Raw genomic sequence first — 25,188 nt, 5'->3', positions numbered from 1 at the left:
GGGGCGTGACATGACGTGACTGCAGAGCCGCCTCCTGGGGGGAGGAGCGGGCAAATGGCTCCCTGAAGAGAGGAGGCGAGCGGCAGGGGGGAGCTGGGGAGGGGCACCCCCGATGGTGGCTCTGCGGACATGGCCGCCTGGGGGCATGCATTCATTGGTGGTGGGGGGCTCTCAAGCTGCTCCAGGTGGCAAGCTGAAAAGAACAGGCTGGACAAGATGATTCGCAGGACACAGCTGCACAAGTAAAGAAACAACGTGCAGCCACACATTAATGATCCTCATGTCCTAAGCGTTCTTCCTTCCTGGGCGCCCCCTAGTGGACTGGGGTGTGACTGTCACTTTTCACTAAGTGGCCCAGGGTGGCATACGAGAGGCCTTAATTCATAAAGAGGGGCCAAACTTCTTATTCACCAATGATGTGTTTTAAATCGATTCACATGCGAGGGAGCACTCTGAGGGCCAATCAGCTTTCGGCAGGGGCCAGTTCCCCTGTGGCCCCGCCCCTGCAAAGGCACCAGAATGTCCGTCGTATTTCGTCATGCTTGGTGATATTCTGTTGATGTGCAGTGAGATTTATCTGTTATTTTATTGTACGTTTAAGTTCTTTTTTCTTATACAGAATTCTCCTGGCAGATTTCACTTTGTCTTTGGACTGCAAATAAGTCCGGCTCATCTCCAGCTGAGATGTAAAGCAGCTCCACATGCCTGTCTGCAGAAATGAGAGTCCTGACACACTGCAGGACCTCAGATCAACCAAGACGCAGGGATGCCTTTGGCACTGATATGACTGCAACATCACTCCCGAGTTTGTGCACGTGTGATTGTAAACTAAACGTAACTAAAATTATATTAATATATATATATAAAAATGTTACAAAGGATACAAGGGTTAGTAGTGGTTTAAAATGCAGAAGCACTACAATTAAGAGAGTCAACATAATATAAATGAGATTTCCATGCTAAATACTGTAAATGTCAGGATCGCGGGTTTTTGGACGTGCAGGCGGGCAGGAAAGATCAGGCAGGCAGGCAGAATACGGGGAAAACGGGGCTTTATTAAAGGGACGGGTAGTACGGGACATAACAGTAGAACTAACATCAATGACGGACGAGGAACGAAGGCAAGACGTGGACTGAAATAGACAGGACTGGGCGAAAATAATCGGACACAGCTGGGTACGATAGGGGGAGCACACGTGGATAATCAGGGGGCGTGGCACACACGAGGATCATACGAGCTGGGCGTGGCACACACGAGGATCGTACGAGCTGGGTGTGGCACACACGAGGATCGTACAAGCTGGGCGTGGCACACACGAGGATCGTACGAGCTGGGCGTGGCAGTAAATTCTGTGATTTTTGTTTTACTTTGTGGGTGGATTGTGGCCCTCGGAGATAGAACTTACAATCTCGGAAGGTTGCCGTTTCAAATCTCGTGGACAACACAGTGATGTCACCATTAGACCTGTAACCGAAATTGCTCCAAAAAAATGTATGTTACTTTGGATAACAGTCTCTGCTAAATGATGTCATGTGTAAGAACCTCACTGATAACATTATCGCGAGGTATTGCAGATGCAGGAGGTCCTGACTGTGCTCCTACACCCCCACCCCAACCCCCCCCCCCACCCCAAAAATTCAGCCCCCACCACGGTCTCCTTCTCCTTTGACGTGGGAAATGGGCCCGTGGAGCTAGTGGTCCGGTCTCCCACGCCGCTCGACGATGACCAATGGCACCGGGTCAGCGCCGAGCGCAACGTCAAGGAGGCCGTCCTGCAGCTGGACCAGAAGTACCGGGAGGTGCGGCCGGCGCCACCCCAGGGACACACCCGCCTGGAGCTCTACAGCCAGCTTTACGTGGGTAAGGGGGGGGCAGGGTCATGTGACTCACTGACTTGATGCTGACGTACTGTGTACAGGTGAGTGGTTCAGCCATACGGTGAAATCTGGTGTGGGTGATGCCACAGAGTTTTAAAAGTGCAGGAACAGGACTTCACACTGCGCCTGGAGAAATGGGGATGTACAGTCTCCCCCCCCTCCATTCCTGCTGGTGGACCGTTCCACTGCCAGGGAGCATGGAGGTGACAAAATGGAGGTGGCCCACATATCTGCGGAGGGCTTGTCTTCACTCAACCAACGGGGCCGTTTCACTGGCAGGCCGTGGTGGCCTGTTAGGTTTTCGGAGGTTACTCATATCTCCACAATCCACTGCTACAAGTCGAGGCTCAGCTGTGGTCCGGGAAAAGTAGAATTACGATGCTGTCAGCAACCAAGGCTGCGGTAATTGCTGCCAAATGGCTTCAGCGCATCCGATCTGTGCCATTCTCTGCATTTGCACTCATTGCTCTCCAACGCATTTCCTTCTCCCTCCTGCATCTACCGTTTCTGCCATTACAGAAATCAGTTCTGATGATTGTATTTATTAATCGGAGTATGGGAGTATGGAATGTTCTTTTAGCATCTCGTGAAAAGGCTTCCGGAAGAGTGGAAGCTGTTATGTCTCCATATAAAATATCTTTGGTTTCTGACTGAGACGTTGGACATGCTGGTGTCCGCGTACTTTTGGCCAGTACTGTTGACCAGAATTACTGAGAATGGATCAAATGACATCATTTATAGTTCCTCTTAATTATGTTACCCACCTGAAACTAGCAACCTTTTGAGGTATGAGAAATAAAATCCATATCTTAGTAAATAAATTGATATTTTAGATGTTGCAGTAATAATCTTTAAAGTTTTCTGGGTCGGGTGGAACGCGACCCAGATGCAGCATGTTTGGGACACATGTGGACACAGAACACTACCGACGACACTGACCGAGTTGGGGCACAGAGTGAGGAAGGGCACATGTATACAAGGCGGCAGAGAGACAGGTGTGAAGGGACTGGCAACAAGGTGATGAGCAGCGACCCCTGCTGGCCAAATGGGAACAAGGCAGAGGCGGATCGTTGCAAATTATTCAGTGTGAGGGGGTCGGGTGGATTCAAGCCTGTATTCACATTCGTAGACTTGACTGAAAACAGGTTTTCTGAGGTGAGACGTCCTCCGCAGACCATGGATCTTCGCGTCTCGTGTTTACAGAGAGATTAAAAACTCCTCAGAATCTGAAAGAGGTTCATTAAAAGTTCCATCTGTCTTCTCTGCGATCCCCAGACTCCCCTTAAAATCCCTCGTCTGTGTTGCGCGCCGTATGTAACGCAACTCCAGGGCGGCAACAGGAAACTTCGGTCGCTCAGCGGCAGCGACCTCCTACTTTCCGACACCTTTCAGAACCAGAAAACTTCCTAATTTGCTTGGCAGAATCGCTCCGGATTTGCATAATGGCTGCGCCATCAACACAAAGACACATTGGAGTATTAATTCTACTGAGATTAAGACTTTGTGCTCTTACATCAAAAACGGCGACGTTAAAGTTGCATAATGAGACATGAAATGAAAAGCTTAGGGTGCCTGGTCCTTATGAGCAAGACGCCGCTTATAATCCCCGCCAAGGGCCTGCCAGCATCCCGGCGTCAGACTCGCTGCTCACCCAACGCTCACTTTTTCATATTGCGTCCATCCAAATGGAAAAAGTACAAGTTGGGCTGTCTAGCATTGCAGCTTCAGATTATTTAGCTAATGTTAATTTCCACACTTATCCCTCGGAATTGGACCGCAGTCGCTTTCCTCGAACGTTCTCATTTACATTCTCCTCTGCACACTCTTCTTCTTCATTTTTACACCTTCAGCTAGCATTTGCATTTTTTATTTCTGTCCATAAGCAAGCATGTGCGCCTCACTGAAGCTGCACATTTGATTATCACTTTATTTGAATATTCTTGTTTATTGCGTCAAGCTTTGAGAATAATGTAAGATGCAATAAATTGCTTTTATTTCGATTCATAGCGTAATTTACCGGTATTTGCTGTGAGTTGTTGTTTGCAGTAGTTACATTGCTTGCATGTTTCTCACATCTGTTCTCTGTGAATTGCCTCTTGCTGTCTCCCGGGTTGCATTGCGTGCTCGCCATGTTTCACATTCCTGTGAGGACAGTGGGTTACCTCCCTGTGTCCCAGGTTACTTCCTGTGAGGACAGTAAGTGACCTCCCTGTGTCCCAGGTTACTTCCTGTGAGGACAGTAGGTGACCTCTCTGTGTCCCAGGTTACATCCTGTGAGGACAGTAGGTGACCTCTCTGTGCCCCAGGTTACATCCTGTGAGGACAGTAGGTGACCTCTCTGTATCCCAGGTTACATCCAGTGAGGACAGTAGGTGACCTCTCTGTGCCCCAGGTTACATCCTGTGAGGACAGTCGGTGACCTCCCTGTGTCCCAGGTTACTTCCTGTGAGGACAGTAGGTGACCTCCCTGTGTCCCAGGTTACTTCCTGTGAGGACAGTAGGTGACCTCTCTGTGCCCCAGGTTACATCCTGTGAGGACAGTAGGTGACCTCTCTGTGCCCCAGGTTACATCCTGTGAGGACAGTAGGTGACCTCCCTGTGTCCCAGGTTACTTCCTGTGAGGACAGTAGGTGACCTCTCTGTGTCCCAGGTTGCATCCTGTGAGGACAGTAGGTGACCTCTCTGTGCCCCAGGTTACATCCTGTGAGGACAGTAGGTGACCTCCCTGTGTCCCAGGTTACTTCCTGTGAGGACAGTAGGTGACCTCTCTGTGTCCCAGGTTGCATCCTGTGAGGACAGTAGGTGACCTCTCTGTGCCCCAGGTTACATCCTGTGAGGACAGTAGGTGACCTCTCTGTGCCCCAGGTTACATCCTGTGAGGACAGTAGGTGACCTCTCTGTGTCCCAGGTTACATCCTGTGAGCACAGTAGGTAACCTCTCTGTGCCCCAGGTTACATCCTGTGAAGATATTACTATAGGTGACCTCCCTGTGTCACAGGTTACACCCTGTGAGGACAGTAGTTTAGCTTTTATTGCGTCGCAATGTTCACTGAAGTGACAGTAAGTAACATTTTTTCATACAATTTCATTATGTTGTTACCTACGTACATCAATTAGGTGATCCAATCATTTCTAGAGCGTTTTAGCACTGTGCTTGCCATCGATGGCCTGCTACTCTCTTAGGAGGCCCCTCCAAGCTTAATTAGAGAGCAGTGAAGCTGTGCCGATAGCACGAGGGAGCCCGCCGCTGTGAGTGTACGAAGTGAAGCATTAATAGTATAAACAGTGTAATTGCAGTGTTATGATATTAATCTCATCTGTTTTGTGGAGGTGAGAAAATCGGTCCCTGCAAGTGGGTTTGTTTCACTCTCCTGTCAAATGAATGAAATGATTTGTTTTTCTGTGCACAAAGTGAATTAAATTAATCTTAAAGCAGTACTTGTACCATAACAGCTACTTCAGGCATCGAGACACGTCTCACATACACTTTATTATTTTGTTTTGCTGCTTTTGTTTGCTTTTTCTCTGAATAGTTATAAAAGACCCCAAAAATTATGTAATTTGAACCTACAAACCTTGCATACAAAGTTCTTTATCACTAAATCCCCGTGAGTCATAATTAAGCTATATGTAAAGACGGTTGCTTGGGACTGAGCTAAAGCGTAGAATTTTTTTTCATGGTTGGGCCTGATCTATTGCCCTTGCATTTGTGATTCGCCCATTTAAATGCTTCGATGTCTGCCTGAGCTCACAGACTGTGCTGTGACTCCCGTGTGTTCGGAAGGTGAGGATCACACAGTCACAGCGAAAGGTCGCAGAAGTTAATCTCTCTGTGTCCCACGTCTGTTGACACAAAGGATTAGTGCCTGGATTTGGGGGCTGTGTTCCAAACTTCAGAAAGAGCGCAATGCTTTCAGTTCTCACTTTGCTAGTGGATTTACGCCACTTCACTATGCTAAGTGTCCATATCCAAGGCTGCCAACTGTGGTCAGCTGGCTGGAGTGACATTTTCAATGTGATACAAGTCTGCACTTGCATTTACATGTATGTAGCAGTTTTATTACCTTGTAAATAGTCTGTAAGGTTTGCAAACCGTCCCACTGCTTTTGATGTAGCTAAGTTTATAATGGATTAATATACATTTGCGGTACGATTTCTTGGATGAGCAGCAGAGCCTGAAAGGGTTACACCAGATGCATGAGAGCTGCAAACCCTGGTATGACCAGCGCGTCAACATACACCTTTGGTCAATTTAATTATCCCTTCTACTAGAACGTTTTCTCGTTAACTCCCTTTAACATTCTTAGTAAGCCATTTTCTGCAAACCCTGTGACAGTCTCTCCCTCCCTCTCTCATCGAAGGTGCCGCTGGAGGCCAGAGAGGCTTCCTGGGCTGCATCCGCTCCCTGAAGATGAACGGCGTGACCCTCGACCTAGAGGAGAGGGCAAAGGTCACACCCGGGGTGAAGCCCGGCTGCTCGGGCCACTGCAGCAGCTTCGGCACGTACTGCCGCAACGGGGGAAAGTGTGTGGAGAAGTACAACGGCTACTCATGTGACTGCAGCCACACAGCGTTCGACGGCACCTTCTGCACCAAAGGTGACCTCCGTGTGCCGTCCGTCTGCGAGCCAGAGGGCCTGACTTCGCATCGTCTAACGGAGCCGTGATTATTAATCGTGCGCGTGGAGATCAGCAGCTACTGGAGCTGCTCCTGGTTTTACGTACCGTGTTTGATGACAGCGTCAGAAGGAAGTGACTTTGCACTTTCCAATCTCCTAGCGTGGATTAAGTGAAATGCTAGTTAAGCATTTGGCACTTGGTCCTGCAGCGACTGATTGAGCCAAAGGTCTTCAGCAACCGAGGCCTATCTGCTCTCACACACGATACATATTAATGCAGTGCTCCACACCCTAGGGGGCATCTGTCAGAGGGGGGTCATCTCTCATTGAGCCAGGGGTCAGCAGCCGAGGCCTATCTGCTCTCACGCACGATGCATATTAATGCAGTGCTCCACACCCTAGGGGGCGTCTGTCGGAGGGGGGGTCATCTCTCATTGAGCCAGGGGTCAGCAGCCGAGGCCTATCTGCTCTCACGCACGATGCATATTAATGCAGTGCTCCACACCCTAGGGGGCATCTGTCAGAGGGGGGTCATCTCTCATTGAGCCAGGGGTCAGCAGCAGAGGCCTATCTGCTCTCACACACGATACATATTAATGCAGTCCTCCACACCCTAGGGGGCGTCTGTCGGAGGGGGGGTCATCTCTCATTGAGCCAGGGGTCTTCAGCAGCTGAGGCCTATCCGCTCTCATGCACGATACATATCAATGCAGTCCTCCACACCCTAGGGGGCGTCTGTCAGAGGGGGGTCATCTCTCATTGAGCCAGGGGTCAGCAGCAGAGGCCTATCTGCTCTCACACACGATACATATTAATGCACGTTCTCACACGTTCCTGTCTGAATATAGCTGGTCAGACAGTTCTCTGTGGATCACACCCCTCACCTCCATCTCCATAACATGGGACTCAGATCCTCGCTGTACATCCCCCTTGTGTCACCTCAGGTGGAGTGAAATACCGGCAGGATGCACATCTTATCTTAGTGACTGACGGGGTCTCCGCACACCTTCCCGCCCGCATGCACCAGGCAGTGCAGACAGGACGCCGAAGACCCCCAGAGACCGACACGCTGTGGCTTGATCCACAAGCTGCCCCTGTGCTCCCCAGCCTTCACCCAGCCTTCACGCTTGTCCTCTCTCTGCCTGTTGTAGTCAGCACTGTCACCCCCTAACATTCTGCTGCCTGACACGACGCGACTGATAATCTTCGGCAGCAGATCACCTGCTTATTCCCTGACACCAGCATCCACGGCTTCCTTCCTGCCTTCTTTCTCCTGAAATTCCGCACAGTATGGCGTCCATCCAGTCATTATTTACATCCGTTATGCCGTTGGGCCACTATTCCACAGATCTCTACAAGCATTTCGATTTTTTTTGGGGAATGTCTGCCTGATATTCAGATATACTCTGTGAATGTCAAAGATGAGTAACACAAAGCAGCTACCATTTCCAGGATGGAGAATGTCATTCGTATGACCGTTTCTGCGTAATCTGCTTACTTACTCTGGCACCTGCCTGCTAATGAATAATGTATCTTGCTTATATAAATGATGCTGAGCAGGTTGCCCTGTTCACGGTGGTCATGAGGTGGTGAAGGGCTTTGCACTCGGCTCTTCTCCTGCATTACTGTAATTTCGCTGAGATGCACTGGTCCTGTTTCCCTGCATGTCGTCAGCTTGCTGGTGCCCTCAGTATGCCTCCATGCTAATCCCGCTGATGCCGTGACTCTGACTCCGTCTGTCTGTGTGTGTGTCGCAGATGTGGGGGCCTTCTTTGAGACAGGCACCTTTCTTCGGTATAATTTCATGTCCGAGCTGGCTGCGGCGTCGTCCCGGGAGACCAACCTGACGCGGGAGGAGCTGTCCTTCAGCTTCAGCACGTCCAGTGTGCCCAGCATCCTGGTCTACATCAGCTCCAGGACACAGGACTACCTGGCCGTGGTGCTGCGGCAGAATGGTGAGAAGGGGGTGGGGCCGGTAGTGGGTGTGGCCTATATGGGGTGGGGCCTGGTGAGGGTGTGGCCTATAGGGGCAGGGCTTAAATAAGGAGGGGCATGAAGAAGGAGTGGCTCGGGGCAGAGGTCCAAAGTGACACTGGTGATTCAAGGAGAAAACGTGGATCACCAGGCTGAACCATCAGCCATTCGTGGGTCAACTTGCTGTGAACATTTTTTTTGAAGCGCTGATTGACTGAAATAAATGGCAATTTTGAACGTAGGAGAAACATCCCAAACCATTTAAATTGTTGTTACGGTATCTCTCGTCTGCTGTGCAGTCCAGGGGGTGTAACAACAAATTTTATGGTTTAAATCGCTTTTCCAATCGGGAGATTTTTACAAGCCATGGCCAGTGTCTCTCAGAAATAACTTCACGCTCTTCATGGTGCTTCCAGACCTAGTGCTTCAAACAATGTGTTCCTTGAGAAAGCAAACGCAATGAAACGAAAGCTCTGCGGTGCTCAGGTGCCCCGGGCCCCTGACTCCCTCATCCTGTATCCGAATGAGCCGTGGCAACGTCTCTCTGTTTCTTCCGTACATCTAGAAGGTTAATGTTGCTTGAACTTGTTTTCGTGAAGCAGCCGCCTGTTTAGCAGGACCCATTTTCACGTTCTGCGGGGGGGAGATGTGGAACCAGGAGAGCTACACCTGCTCCTCGGCTGTGTGACAGGTCCCATATTCTGCCACAGAACTTTTCAGATTTATTGACAGCGCGGTGAGATTTTCAGAGCTGGAGGACGGCCGCTTTCATCTCACAGATTGAGCCCTGTCAGGCGTGCAGTGGCATGGTATAGTGTGACGTGTCTGAGAGCCAGTTCCGGCTGGTTCCGTCCGAGTGCTGATTGTAGGGGTGAGTCCGAGTCTGACAGGCGGTCTTTCACCGGACAGGAACACTGCAGATCCGCTACGACCTGGGCGGTCTTAGAGAGCCCTTCACCATCAACCTGGACCAGCGCAACATGGCCAACGGGCAGCCGCACAACGTCAACATTTCCCGCGTGGAGAGGACCATCCAGCTTCAGGTGACGTCCTGGGGCAGGGAGGGGTGTTCAGAGCCACTGGAGCAGAACTGTCTGGCTAATGCAGGTCCTGTGCCACCACTGCCAGAGAATGAAGACTTCAACAGAGCCTGCCCTACTAATGTGGGTCAGCCTATAGCATCACTGCCATTATACAGTGACGGCACTGCATGTAAACAAGCAGCCGGAAGTCTGGAGATGCAAACTCCACAATTCAGGGAGGCAGCTTAATTGGACCCTGTTCATCCCCATAAATCTACTGCATGGGTAAGTTAGTTTACTGAAAAACAGGGGAGACTCTAGGATATTTTTAAGGTGGAGGGCATAGAGGAACCATAATTCAGGCAGAGTGATGAGGGTTATCATTAACCAATGATATGTTTTAATTTGGTGAGTGACAAGGGAGGGGCACACCAGGGGCCAATCAGCTCTCAGCTGGAGCCAGTCAGAGTCATGTTTACTATGCATCTCCATACATTGAAGATTTTGACAGATTTGTGATTTTCATGGTCTGGGAGCTCCTGCCGCTGGTACAGACGGCATTGGTGAAGGACAGATGATCCACGTTGTGGCTCACAGGATGGGACTTTGTTAAACCCAAAAAGAACACAAGAAACCAAAAGGGCCAGAGGGGGTCAAAAACAAAGCAAGTGAACAAACAAAACGAAGAGCAACAAAGTAACAACCATAGCAGTGAACACGGGGCAACAACTGCTACAAACACACAATGAGCGACTCAGGAAGAAGGGCAGGCAGGCTCAAACATACTCAGTTAACAAGGACGAGATGAGGGACAGGTGTGGGCCAAGTACAATCAAACACTAAAGACTAAGGGCAACAAGAAGCAGGAGTGGGTCAATTCACAAATCACAGAAGAGTCAAACACTAGGAAAGGACTGACCAGTGACACCTGCTGGACAGGTAGGGAAACAACAGGGGGCAGATCCTGATAAGGGCCTCCTATCTTGGCAGCAGTGCTGCCGTGGCGATGCTCACAGAAAGCCATGTAGCATTTTTAAGGTGCAGTAGATTTCAGATGCACATGGTGCATATCTGGCTTCGCCTTTAGGGCCGTTCGTGGTTCAAACCCTGACACCGTTCCGGCCGTCACATCCCCCTGGACACCGGGCCTTCCGACTTTTTGAATAATTAATTAACTCACACACAGGGACACCAGTTGCAGCCATGAATGGACATACTTCAGGAATGGCAGCCGTTTGACGAGCTAATTTGTTAGTCAGTACTGATCGGACACTTGAGCTGTGTTAGAAATGTCCACTTGCTCGAACACTCGCTCACTTGCTCACTATATAGTGTTCACTATATAGAAAACTCACTAGTGGATAAGGGCGGACAGCGGTTGACACACAAGCAAAGTTTCTCAGAGTTCCGACACTAACGTGACATGCCGCAATGCATGATGGTCTAAGTAAACCAATGTAAGGTACAGCATCTACACACTACATTTTGGTGTGCTTAGTGTCGATTCTAGAGTGCACTACGGGAATGAAAGGATTCGAACAGCACCACAAAATGGCTGACTCCCTATATAGTGCACTACCCACACCTTAAGGCCAGATATTACTTTTGAAATTATATCTCACACTGCATCACACTGCATGATTGGTAATAAAGCTGAAAGCTGCTAAGTGAAGAGTTACTGGGGCAAAAACAGTCATTTTCTAGAAATTATTTACCAAAATGAAAACCGTGGCACTGATTTAATTACTGTAGAGTTGCTGCATAATTAACTGCTCCAAGAAACGAATGTCCAGCATTATGCAGAAGACCCTATTAAAAGCTTTATTATGCTAAATAAGAATTTATTTATGCCAGTGAATGCACAGTAGTCTCACAGGCTGTGGGATTCCTGAGGAGATGCATCATTCTTTCACCCTCATTTCTTTGCTCTCACATCTTTCTGACGTCACTGTCCATCATCGCCATGCATGGCTCCACAAAGCTTTCAGCTAAGCTTCAAGTCAACGCTTTCATTTTATGACTGACCATTATCATAAAGTGTCTCTGTTTTGCACATGTATTTCAGTTTTGTTCCAAAAATCAGACTTGATGTGGCCACAAGGGGGCAGCCAAGAGGCTTTCGGAAAAATGTATCTAATTGTACTGCATAAGATCAGTGTTGCTGCAGTTACAGCTTTCAGCAGCTGGACTGGTGGGGTTTCATTTAGCTGCTCTTAACTCCTGCCTTGTCTGATGTGTTATATACTGTGAGACTCCAATAATGATTGCTTGATAGTGTTTACATATTTACATTAGGTTTCTCTTTGATATTTCACTCCCTGTCTGTCTTTCTGACAGACTATGTCTGCCTGTCTACCTCATTGTCCGTCTGTCTGTGTTTCTGTCTGCCTCATTGTCTGCTGGTCTATCTGTCTGTCTGTCTACTGGTGTGTCTGCCTGCCACAGTCTGACCTTTTGTTTGTCTGTCTAGTTGTCTGTCTGTCTTTCTGCCTGCCTGTTTGTCTGTCTGCATCTGTCCGTCTCTGTCTCTCAGTATTTCTGTCTGTCTCTTTGTCTGTCTGTCTTTGTCTGTCTTTCTCTGTCTCTGCTTGTCTCTCAGTCTTCATGCCTGTCTGCCTCTGCCTGCCTGTCTGTCTGCCTCACTGTCTTTATGCCCGCCTGCCTCACTCTCTGTCTGTCTGTCTCACAGCTGGACCACTACCCCCCAGTGAACTATTCCCTGCCGGAGGCTTCAGACACCCAGTTCAACCTCATCAAAGCTCTCTTCCTGGGAAAAGTTTTTGGTAAATATGACCAAAATCACCATGGATAAATAAACTGTTGGCAAACTTCATTGGTTTCGTTAGTCCTGGTGCTTAAACATTAGCTGTATCCTGCAGCCAATATCCGACTGCTTCATTCGTGAAGTTTAAACAGCCTTTGGCTTCAAAGTCCTGTATCTCTCTGTTGTAAGAACTTATTCAGCTTTTCTATCAGGGCGGGTATTTCTCCGTAGGCTGGAATCGCCCATCTGCAGATAGTCACGCCCCATCTCTGATTTCCTCACTCCGTTAAAATAAAAGCAGCCGTCGTATGACAGTGCTGTCACACTTGTGGGCCGCTGAGCTTTCTAAGTCTCACGGCAGTTGTTTAGCCAAACGTCCACATTCAGAGCAGCTTAAGCGGTGGAATATGACCGGCGTCTCCGGTGCATCTACAACATGATGGTGATGGAAACACCTGACAAGGTGGCCGGATCACCCAAGACGTGGGCCGGTGAAAGCCACGCAGCGGACCAGGCGGTGACTCTCTGTGCCCAGGTGAGATGCCAGCACAGGGCAGGGAGAGCGCTATGAGGGAGCTGGGAGCCCTGCCAAAGCGCTGTGAGGGAGCTGGGAGTCCTGCCAAAACACTGTGCAAGACAGGCACCTTATAAGGAGAATGTGTTCCTCCTTCCCTCTGGGTCATATTATGGAAACGAGACAAGGTGGTAGATGGTAGGATCAGTAATAATTTATTCTGCACACCAGGGGGAGCCAAAGATTCAAAGACAGTCAAATGTGAAGGTGATAGCAGTATAGAACAGAACAGAGTAGAGATACTTTATTAATCCCTGTGGAGAGATTCTCTTCATGCCTATATATTTAAACTAATTGTAGATTAAAAATTAGAATTTTAAATCTGAATTGAAGTCGCTATGGGTCCGACTGAAAGATGTGCATGGTGTGTGAGTGACCGATGTGTGAGTAACTGGTGTGTGACTGAATGGTGTGTGAGTGTGCAGATAGGTTCCCAGATCCTGAACAGGACAGGCAGGTACAGAAAATGGATGGATGGATATTTTTTTGCAATCTGAAAACAGGGACGTTTAATTTTTCAATATGATATATTTAAAAATAGCTTTTAAGTCACGCTGGCGGTTGTATGACAGCTGTATGATGGCTGTTTGACGGGTGTATAACAGCTCTTTGACGGCTGTATGATGGCTGTATGACAGCTGTTTGACGGCTGTATGACAGTTGTTTGACGGGTGTATGACAGCTGTATGATGGCTGTTTGATGGCTGTATGACAGGTGTATGATGGCTGTATGACAGCTGTATGACGGCTATGAGCGCTGCATGATGGCTATATGATGGCTGTATGACAGCTGTTTGACGGCTGTATGACAGTTGTTTGATGGGTGTATGACGGCTGTATGATGGCTGTATGACGGCTGTTTGACGGGTGTATGACAGCTGTATGATGGCTATATGATGGCTGTTTGATGGCTGTATGACAGGTGTATGATAGCTGTATGACAGCTGTTTGATGGCTGTATGACAGCTGTTTGACGACTGTTTGACGGCTGTTTTACGGGTGTATGACAGCTGTATGATGGCTATATGACGGCTGTTTGATGGCTGTATGACAGATGTATGATAGCTGTATGACGGCTGTTTGATGGCTGTATGACGGCTGTTTGACGAGTGTTTGATGGCTGTATGATGGCTGTATGACGGCTGTTTGATGGCTGTATGACAGGTGTATGATAGCTGTATGACGGCTGTTTGATGGCTGTATGACGGCTGTTTGACGACTGCATGATGGCTGTATGACGGCTGTTTGACGGGTGTATAGCAGCTGTTTGATGGCTGTTTGACGGCTGTATGAGCGCTGCATGACGGCTGTATGATGGCTGTATGACAGCTGTTTGACGACTGTATGACGGGTGTATGACAGCTGTATGATGGCTGTTTGACGGCTGTATGACGGGTGTATGTGTGTTGTGCTGCAGTGCAGAGGGTATGCCCCCAGGACACAGCTTTGGGCTGTGATTCATGCCCTCTGTATGTTATGGGCACCGTACCCATTGCGGCGCCACCAGCATACGGTTCAGTGCTGCCCTCATGGACAGATCATCCTCAGTGTTATTTCTGGGTTCTCTGTCTGTACAATGTCAGTATCTGCACTGATCTGGGGTCAGTGCTGTGAGCCACACCCTTTATGGAGCCCTCGTGTCTCGACTGAACCTTTCCCCATCAGTCTCACGTCCCCTCGCTGCAAGTTCTTAATATTGTCTAGTCTGTGCACGAGCTCTGCGCTGTAACGTTCCTAGAAATCACTTGTGTTTCTAACCAGGAGGTGGGCATCTTGAATTCAAAACCAGTTTCAAACGTGAGGTTTTGAGCACGTTTTGTGTCTTTCAGAGGGAACCTTGCAGGTGACACTGACGGTTTTTCCGCTGTAGATGCTTCCAAGGACATCCTGATTACAGTTGTTTCACAGCACGACTGCAGAGCTGCTTATCTGCCTTATTAAAGATTCATACGGAGGAGTGAAGGGGGCGGCACTGAAAGCCCCCCCAGTTTACAGGACTCTGAAGGACATCGGCACTGGCCTTGGGTTTGAGGTCACTGGGTTTGAGGTCCAAACCCCCCTCCTCCGTTTAGGTCCTTGTATATCCAGTTCTTATTGGGTTCCTCTATGGGATTGCTGGGAAACAGGCCATGAGATGGTATGGTCTATCTGGGTGTGGTTCGGTCCTAGAGAAACATCATGCAGTGATATAAACAGGTAAAACAGGTTATATCTCCCAGTGTATACTCAGACTCACCCTCTGCTGGGACTGTGGTATTGGATGGATGGATGGATGGATGGATGGATGGATGGATGGACCACTAAAAAGTCTCCTAATCAGCCTGTTAGTTAGCATGCAGTCTGCTTAGAGGTCCGTGTGTAGATAAGTGTCACCCATCGTCGAGCGCCGTCTCTGCTGTTCTCCAGCGGTGACGACCCTGTCACCTGGCTCAGTCTGCGATGAGGCCAGAAATGCTCTCAAGGCTACTGACACTCAGCTTCAGGTAACTTCCATTCGGTGGCATCTTTGTGAATGAGTCTGTTGTATTACTTCTCCTTTTCAGACCTTTACAGATTTTAAATCAGTCGTTTCTCACCAGAGGTTTTATTTCCCCGCGACCATAATGAGTCTGTAGCGTCCTCACATCGACTCACGGCTTTCCGTCACATCAGGGCTGCATGCGGACTGCTCCCTAGTGCAGCGAGGAACATTTCTGGCAGTCATGCAGTCATGCAGTCATGCGCTGACGCTCTGCTACTGTGCCCTTGAGCAGAAAAGCGAGCGACTAGGAGGAAACGGGTATTGAATTTCAAAAATGCAGCTTGAAACTTTCCTGGTATCTGGATCAATAAGGATTCACGTGCCAGAGTCTGTTTCCCTCTGTGTCTCTGAATGGAGAGCTGGGCTCTGATTTATACGACTGCAGTAAATTTACTGCGGTTGCAAACTCTGCTGTTCCTGCGCTTAACGCTGCACCCTATGCCCCTAGCATCATGCCTGACGAGATGATGAGGGCTCGCAAATGACCCGATTGTCACATATGTCACACTGTCACATAAATCACACCAAGAGAAGATGTTCTTCTACCCTCTGTGGTCATAAATATTCAGAGACCCTCCCCAAGCTGTTTCAACAGATGCTGGCATTCTGGCGTTGGGGGTCTCGCTAGCAGTGAGTCGTCTTTGGCCCAGTGCTTTCTATCGATCTCGGAGCTCAGATCTCAGCTGTCGTGCAGACGGTCTCTGCAGGGAGGAACAGCTCTGCTGGGTGCATTTCGGATACGGATATGGATAGTGGCCGGGTCACTTCCTCCCGTCTCGGATCACCAGGCGGGGCGTCCCGCTGGAGCTGAGCCTGTCGATAACATTGGCTTTTAGCTCGCCCTCCCATGACAGCTGCTGGCAGTCGATAATCTGCATGACGCATGAGAGCTCGCTTTCAGAGATGCGTGACATGCCGCTTTGCAGCCTCACAGAGGGCAGCACCGTGTCCTGAATTCCAGCTCGGAGTCCAGGCCTCAGCGTGTGAAATCACTGCACCATTCCCATCCATCCTGTACACGCCTTTAGAGTGTCCTGAATTCCAGCTCAGAGTCCAGGCCTCAGCGTGTGAAATCACTGCACCATTCCCATCCATCCTGTACATGCCTTTAGAGTGTCCTGAATTCCAGCTCAGAGTCCAGGCCTCAGCGTGTGAAATCACTGCACCATTCCCATCCATCCTGTACACGCCTTTAGAGTGTCCTGAATTCCAGCTCAGAGTCCAGGCCTCAGCGTGTGAAATCACTGCACCATTCCCTTCCATCCTGTACACGCCTTTAGAGTGTCCTGAATTCCAGCTCAGAGTCCAGGCCTCAGCGTGTGAAATCACTGCACCATTCCCATCCATCCTGTACACGCCTTTAGAGTGTCCTGAATTCCAGCTCAGAGTCCAGGCCTCAGCGTGTGAAATCACTGCACCATTCCCTTCCATCCTGTACACGCCTTTAGAGTGTCCTATATTCCAGCTCGGAGTCCAGGCCTTAGCATGTGAGAAAAAACTGCATAATTCCATGTTCAACGATATTCAGTGACTCAGGGATCTGTGGGGCTTAAACCGATGGTTACTGGACCATATCTAGCATGAACATGGCTGTAGGTTTGGTCTCAGCATTGGTAGGGAGCAAATTACCCCCAAACCCCCCCCAACCACCCAAATACACTCAGTACTGCCTTGATGTTGGTTGGGACGTGTCCCTGTCACCGATACCAGAATCTCCACCCTTGTACATCAGACATTTGCAAAAACCCACTTAAGCGTCTACATGGGTGAATGAAATACGGCTCAGCTGAAAGGAGGTCAGTATATTGAAATAATGGTAAAGCTGGCTTCAGTATAGATATTTTGGCCTTTAGACTCTGGGTAGAGTCACTGTTACATCATGCCAGCGAGGCAGTCAGGTGAAAAAAGTTTAATTAAATCTGCTCACACTGCCACCACACCGTGACAAGGTCTGCCGAGTGAAAGCTGTTCCTGCACACAGTGTTCATTCACTCTGGCCATCGTGGGAGCAGGAAAATCGATCCATTACCCATAACCACTGTGACAGGCATAGGGATCGAAGGGAAGGGGGTGCATGGCCCTTGTCTTCCTCTATCCTCCTGCAGGTAGGGGGCGATGTTCCTTGCAGGGCCCTCGTCCTCTTATATCCTCCTGCAGGTAGGGGGCGGTGTTCCTTGCTGGGCTCTCGTCCTCCTATATCCTCCTGCAGGTAGGGGGCGGTGTTCTGTAGAGGAACCTCATCTTCCTTTATCATCCTGCAGGTAGAGTATGGTTGGTTGGAATAATCTTCCTTTTACCAGCTGGTGTCCCACAGTTACTGCTGGCCTGATCCTGATCGCCCCCTACTGGTGCACATTGGCATATACAGTATCACTGGGCCACAGCCCTGGCAGTCCTCGAGATGTGAGACTCTTCTAATGCCCAAAACTGCAATATGTAATCATAATAATAAATTAGAAATTCAAAGCCTTTCGTGTTACTGTAAACATGTTTGCACATGCAGCAGTAACACTGCATGAGTGTTAATGATATTGGAGTGCAGAGTTAGAGATCCGTGTCAGTGTCAGCTGAGACCAAACTAGTTACCCGCCTGGGTTGCAGTCGTCAGGCAGCTCCTTGCCCATCCGTCACCACGAGGCCCGCAGGGTTTCCCTGAGAAGTCACTGGGTTCTGCATGCCAGCCCAGTCTTTCTCACTAAAGGGCACTGTGGCGGCAGCGGGCAGCTCGTTTACGGTGCCCGTCCCGGTGGAAAAGGCGTCATTTCAGAGACTCTTTCTCTGTCCGACTCTGCGCTTTCGCTTCAGCTCCGCTGCGATGCTGTTCCTCATTCCCTCCCGGAGTGGAGTAGACATTCAGGACCAGCTCAGCGGGGTAAACATGCGCGCCGCCTGTGGAGGTCGATCACGTAACCTCTCTGGGTTGGGCTGTGTTCTCCTGGCATCCTGGCCACAGATGGCTGCCCCAGCACGTGGAGGATGGAAGCCCAAGTCCCATCGCATTTTTTGCTGTTTTCATCCTTCTTCTGCTTCCTGACGCGAATCGGCCATCTGCTGTTTATATAGACTAAACCCGAACCGAGAGTGGAGGCTGAGTCACATCAGAGTCCTCAGTGTGTTTTGGGCGGCACCAGGACCCGCTCCGCCCCTCGGACTCATGGGCAGCTTTGTGACGGCATCCGCTGGTTCTGATCCAGTTATATCTGTGAAGTTCAGCTCCGAATACAGAACAGATCCTTGCATATGAAACCGTCAGCACTGATCAAAGTTCTCTGGAGCTGTCTGATGTCAGCCTGTTTCTTCCAGAGGATTGAAAGTAAACAGTATTTCCATTTACAATATGACGTTCAGCAATCCAGAAATAGCATTTGGAAAGTGGACGGACGGCTTCATATTTTATGACACATATAGTATGAGTGTGTGACCTCTGGAGACCTGTCCTAAATCTAAACTGTCTCGCTACTAAATTCATTCTGAGCAGTTTCTTCTCTGCAGTCTTAAGTCAGGGTCTAACACGTTTTAGTTATGACTTCAGGCCACATTTTGTAAATCTAAATGTACTTAAGAGCTTCTCTCACAGAACAGTTCCCGTACGTGACGTGTAAGAAATGGAATGCATGTCATGAGATGGATAACCCCACCAGTCACGAGTGGGCGGTCAGCTCATGGAAACTGGTTTGATTGGGCGATCGATGTCTAGCTGAACCAGTCTAGCTGCGTGTCTGTCTTTGGCCATCGCTGCTCTGCTAAGCGGACCCGGACGTGGAACACACATGCACCTCCGACGACGTCCTGCTCCCCTCATACCACTGCGTTTGATGTCCTAACCCCTCTTAAAGGAGGTCATGTGCACAGGAGCAGGAGGAATGGCACTGAATCCCAATGGCTTGTGCCTACTTGCTTTGCAATGTCTGTGTGCACCATGTTGAACATGACTTCCGTAATGAAAGCGCATAACTCCCCCCATCACAGAGGAAATCAGTAATTCGCAGTTCTGCCCCCCACAATCCACGCTCCGGGTTTTCCCCCTGGCCGTGTATGAATGGCAACCACGAGCCGGGCACGGGTGTGGCTAGAAGCGCTTAAAGAGACAGTGACCCGCAGGAGGGCAGCATTGACCTTCGGTGCCCATCCGCAGCCCACTAGTGTGAGTCGCTCCCGCCTCAGGTACCCTGCTGCCCCACCCCCGCTGTTGCTGCTGCTGGCCGGGCTCTCTCATCCTGTCAACAGATGCTCCCTGTCTCCCTCTCTCTCTCTATCCCACTCGCTCTCTCTCTCTCCCTCCCTCTCTCTCCCTCACACACACACACGCACGCACTCCGCCGTGTCTGCAGTGTTTCTTTGTTTACCTTCGCCTCACTGTCTTCACTGGGCTCACTGTCACTCCTGCGGTTACGGACTACGGGACCAAGGGGCTGTCTGGCTGTAGGTCACCACAGGAACAGCAGCCCGGTCGCGCTTCAGTGGACGGGAGCTCCTCAGCAGGCGGGGGGATAAAGGGAGAGTCCCACGCACCGGTAACGCGCCTAACGGCAGCCTCATCGCCGCCTAAGGCACCTGCATGATGTCGTTCTGCGGTTTTCGCTCTTTCTGGTTATGCTCTGTGTGAGTGCCGAGTGACCCAACCGGACCCAATCCGCTCTGCAGTACCAGGACCGCTGCTTCCTACGAAACAGGTCACATCCACCAGTGGCCACTGTGATTTGCCTACTTTTCAGAGGAATGTCAGTTGTTACACTGCACCGTTACCATGGTGATGCTGTTGACGCTTTACTCCTCTTCTCCTGTATGATGCTGATGTGTATACAGGGAATTAACAGAATTCATTATTGATCGGGGGACAGGGGGCTGCACTCGTCGTTAACTCACCATTAACTCGTCGTTAACTCGTCGTTAACTCGCCGTTTGCGATCGTGTGCTTTCTTATGTCCTGCTTTTGGTTCACAGTGATGGCTGCTGTTTGTGCGTCTCTATCTGCATAGCTGCCTATTGTCGGTGCCTCTGCGTAAAAGTTTTCTGCCCCCCCCTCCCCCCCCCTCATGGAAATGCTTTTGCTGCCTGGAATATTAATCCCTCAGTCACCGAGAGGGACCTTCATTTAGTGTGATACGAGAAAAAGTAGCACGGTAAGTCCTGCCTGCTGCCTTGATCATTTTATTGTTTTAATCGCACCAGGAGAGCAGACAAGGTTAGGGGGCGACCGTGCTAATGGAGGGGGCGTAAACGAGGCCTGTACATGCGTGTGCGTGTTTCCTACAGCTATCATGGCCACGTGACACCCACATGCGACAGGCCTCAGAAGGGGATTTTGGATGAAGAAGGAAGCCCCGAGTCCCAAGTGCTGCCAGGCTCCACGCCTCAGTCACACTGTGTCTGCAGGCCTGACGTCTGTGCAGACCAGCTCTGAGGCAGTGAGGCAGCTCTGAGGCAGTGAGGCAGCTCTGAGGCAGTGAGGCAGCTCTGAGGTCTGGCCTCATGAAACATGCAACGTCCACTGGCTCCTGGTAGGAGGCCTCGCGTTACTGAGCCCTGAGGTGGAGCAGAAAGCCATTGCAGCCAAGCCAAGAGGTTACAAAAGACCAGGAAAGATCAAAGAACAGCACTAACTTTCAGTTAATGAGACAAATTAGTCCTCTAGCGAAGCTGTCTCATCAGAGGTCTGTCACAGTCTGATCGGTCAAAGAGTGCTGACTGTGAGTGTGTGGTTATGCAAGCGCACAGTGTGGCTGTGCAGTATTTATGCAGTGAATGCAAAGTGTGCAGAGAGCTCATCAAGCTGAGGGGGGGCAACCTGAGTTGGCCACATCGCATCCCACACATCAGGGGCTGGGGGATGCAGGGAGAGCCATGGAAATGCAGGGAGGGGTCTAGAGACACAGAGATGGGCCTGGGGACGCAGGGAGGGGCCTGGGGATGTAGGGAGGGGCCTGTGGATGTAAGGAGGGGCCTGGGGATGCAGGGACACAGGGAGGGGCCTGGGGATGCAGGGAGGGGCCTGGGGATACAGGAACACAGGGAGGGGCCTGGGGACACAGGGAGGGGCCTGTGGATGTAGGGAGGGGCCTGTGGATGTAAGGAGGGGCCTGGGGATGCAGGGACACAGGGAGGGGCCTGGGGATGCAGGGAGGGGCCTGGGGATACAGGAACACAGGGAGGGGCCTGGGGACACAGGGAGGGGCCTGGGGATGCAGGGAGGGGCCTGGGGATACAGGAACACAGGGACGGGCCTGGGGATGCAGGCAGGGGCCTGTGGATGCAGGGAGGGGCCTGGGGATACAGGGACACAGGGAGGGGCCTGGGGACACAGGGAGGGGCCTGGGGATACAGGGACACAGGGAGGGGCCAGTGGATGCAGGGAGGGGCCAGTGGATGCAGGGAGGGGCCTGGGAATACAGGGACACAGGGAGGGCTGCAGGCCAGTTTCCTAATGCTGGCATGGCCCCCACCACACAGATCCCCACCCACGCGGGAGGGACACCATATGCTTCACAGCTCAGGTCAGCGGTCGGAGCGCTTCACTGCACTGCAGAGAGTGGGAGAGGGGGACCTACGCCCAGAGCGCCTGAGTGTTCGGTAAATGGGCCACTTTACCGGGTTACCGCTTTACCGGGTTACCGCTTTACCGGGTTACCGCTTTGCCGGGTTACCGCTTTACCGGGTTACCGCTTTACCGGGTTACCGCTTTGCCGGGTTACCGCTTTGCCGGGTTACCGCTTTACCGGGTTACCACTTTGCCGGGTTACCGCTTTGCCGGGTTACCGCTTTGCCGGGTTACCGCTTTGCCGGGTTACCGCTTTACCGGGTTACCGCTTTACCGGGTTACCGCTTTACCGGGTTACCGCTTTACCGGGTTACCGCTTTGCCAGGCCTTTACTAAGCAGCCCATACTCTATCTGAGCCTGAATGTGGGAGCTGGCAGCTGGTTAATGGGGGAGGAGGTCAGTATCGCTGTAGAGGCTGGGCTTTATTAGTGATAAATGACCCAGTACCGCTCCACAGAAGCTGCCCTCTTTCTTACCGTTTTACAAATGGCCCTTTTCCTGAGCAGCAAACGGTACAGTTTAGCTTTAGAAGCCTTTATCTTTGAAATCAGTCCCCATGATGAGAGCGTGTCCCTCCGGAGGGCTGGAGCCTGAGCCGTACGCGCTGCTCTGACTAAGGCTGACATTCACAGCCAGGCGTCTCTCCTGCTACTCACCGTCACCCAGGATCACACGCCGTCCATTTGCCATTCCCCGGAAAATGCTCCGCATGGGGATGAGAGTGATCTTACTGAAACAGCTTCGCATCGCGGCGCGACTGCGTTTCCGATTCAGTGTCCCCAGTGTCACAGCCAGAGGCCGCCCTCTTGTTATTACGGCAGATTTTAGTTAATCTTGATGAACTCATGAACTAATACGGTAGATTCCCGGCCAGAACGGGAGACTCGACAGCTATGGTGAGGCAGTGCCCCCCCGTTTTGTGGGAACCAGAGCAGGCTGTGCCAAGCTGGACGTGGAGATGTAGCTGCTGAGCCTCTCGCCTGCTCCCCTGTCCTTCACACAGAGACCGGCCAGATCGACCCAGTGCTCATCGAGAAGTACAACACGCCGGGCTTTGTGGGCTGCCTCTCGCGGGTGCAGTTCAACGGCATCGCCCCCCTGAAGCTGACGCTGAGGTCGCGGGTAGCCGCCCCCGTTCACGTTCAAGGGAAGCTGGTCGAGTCCAACTGCGGGGCCACGCCCCTGACCATATCGCCCATGTCGGCCGCCACCGACCCCTGGCACCTGGACTCAGGTAGGCATGACCGCCGCTCCCCCCGCACTGTGCCCACACTCTGTGTACAGCCACACCCTTCCTGCACCCGCACCTGCACCCGCACCCTAACCCCGCCATGCTGTCGAAGCATCTGACCAGCCATGAGCTCACCAGGCCGTCTGATTGGCTGTCTGTGCTGATACCACCTGAAGAGGCCTATAAGCTGATGAGCCTGCCTCTTACATAGGCATCATCATCATCATCATCATCATCATCATCCAGGGCATTTGTGAAGATTCCTCTCTGCTTCTGGTGAATAAAGCCGCGTGACATGGGGCAGCAAAGGCTTTCCGGGAGGAATGAGTGTGACAGACTGTAGCAAAAAAGAGAAAAGCCTGTTAGTGCTGCAACTCAGGTCATGCAAGTTAGGGGGGTCTCTCTCTCTCTCGCTCTCGCTCTCTCGCTCTGTCTCTCTCTCTCTCTCTCTTTCGCTCTCTCGCTCCGTCTCTCTCTCTCTCGCTCTCTCTCTCTGCTTGGAAAAAGGGACAGACAGACAGGCGGTGATCGTGGGGCTCCCCCTTCCATGGTCACCCGCCCGATATCATTCATAAAAGAGGAAAAATAAGAGAAGTAAATATGTCTTAAAATAAAAACATACTGATTAATTCTGTTTATCAGGAATGACAGATTAATCATCTTTGATGAACAGCCTATGTAAAGCATCCATATGTTGTGCTTGAAACCTCGTTAGTGATTTATTGCCTAATTACTGCAGCCTGTGTCACAGTTTCCTGGAGCAGTGAGCCCTTGCAGACGTGAGGCTCATCCGCAGATGCCGTCAGTCGTAACTCTGCACTGCAACTGCCTACTTCCTGATATGCTGCCTTCTTGCAGAAATGTATAACATAAATTGCTTGTATGTTACCTTCTAAATGTGCTGCTTATTCTCAGTGAATAACCCAGAGATTATAGCCTGCCTGGTCCCTCTCTGCATTGCACTTGATGCATGTTTTAGGTGCAGAAACGGCTAATGTTCATCTCCTGACTGTTGGGAGCCTCTTGGTAGCTGGACCTCATAGCGTTCAGTCTTCAGTGTGTTTGGGATCTCATAGTGTTTAGTCTGCAGGGTGTTTGGGATCTCACAGTGTTCAATCTGTAGGCTGTTTGGGATCTCACAGTCTTCAGTCTGCAGGGTGTTTGGAATCTCACAGTCAGTCTGCAGGGTGTTTGGGATCTCACAGTGTTCAGTCTGCAGGGGGTTTGGAATCTCACAGTCAGTCTGCAGGGTGTTTGGGATCTCACAGTGTTCAGTCTGCAGGGTGTTTGGGATCTCACAGTGTTCAGTCTGCAGGGTGTTTGGAATCTCACAGTCAGTCTGCAGGGTGTTTGGGATCTCACAGTGTTCAGTCTGCAGGGGGTTTGGAATCTCACAGTCAGTCTGCAGGGTGTTTGGGATCTCACAGTGTTCAGTCTGCAGGGTGTTTGGAATCTCACAGTCAGTCTGCAGGGTGTTTGGGATCTCACAGTGTTCAGTCTGTAGGGTGTTTGGGATCTTTGAGACATATCTTCAGTTTGTGTATGATACAGCTGAAATAGTGAGTGTTCTTTTAATCATTTTTTAATCAAAATATTATATATTTTTGTTGTCCAAATCGGATTGGACATCTTCACTGACAACTGTGACATTAGCAGACATCGTGACAAAGAATCTCCCCTTACAGTCGTGCCAAATTGTATTTCTGGTGAACATGAGTTTTATCACTGAGGAGATGCAGGCTGTATGGAGACGAGTAGCAGTTTGCTGTTAATTATCAGGCCCTGTGGGGGCAGACGGCCGTGGAGCACAGCCCCTCCTCAGTCAGCAGAACATGAGTGGTGTTCTTCTGTCCCCAGCCCGTGGAGATTTCCCTTTCAACGAGGAGAGGGTCGTTCCCGATGGCGTCAACAGGAACTCCGCCATCATCGGGGGTGAGTATCTAAGGCTCCGTGTCAGGATTGGCCCCCGAAAGGTCATGGGTTCAAAGGTACTCTGCTTAAAGCCACATTTATTCATATAGAGAATCTAAAGCTGAATCCATTTATGAATGACAGCATGCAAGATG

General features: G+C 50.6%; 1 pseudogene; it reads left to right on the top strand.

Moving 5' to 3' along the window:
• LOC125726951 (contactin-associated protein-like 2) overlaps positions 1 to 25,188 on the top strand; it is a 252,898-nt pseudogene that overhangs the window by 223,599 nt on the left and 4,111 nt on the right.

The sequence above is a fragment of the Brienomyrus brachyistius genome, unplaced genomic scaffold, assembly GCF_023856365.1.
Source record: "Brienomyrus brachyistius isolate T26 unplaced genomic scaffold, BBRACH_0.4 scaffold81, whole genome shotgun sequence".
NCBI lineage: Eukaryota > Metazoa > Chordata > Actinopteri > Osteoglossiformes > Mormyridae > Brienomyrus > Brienomyrus brachyistius.
This window is presented reverse-complemented; position numbering and strand designations above follow the sequence as displayed.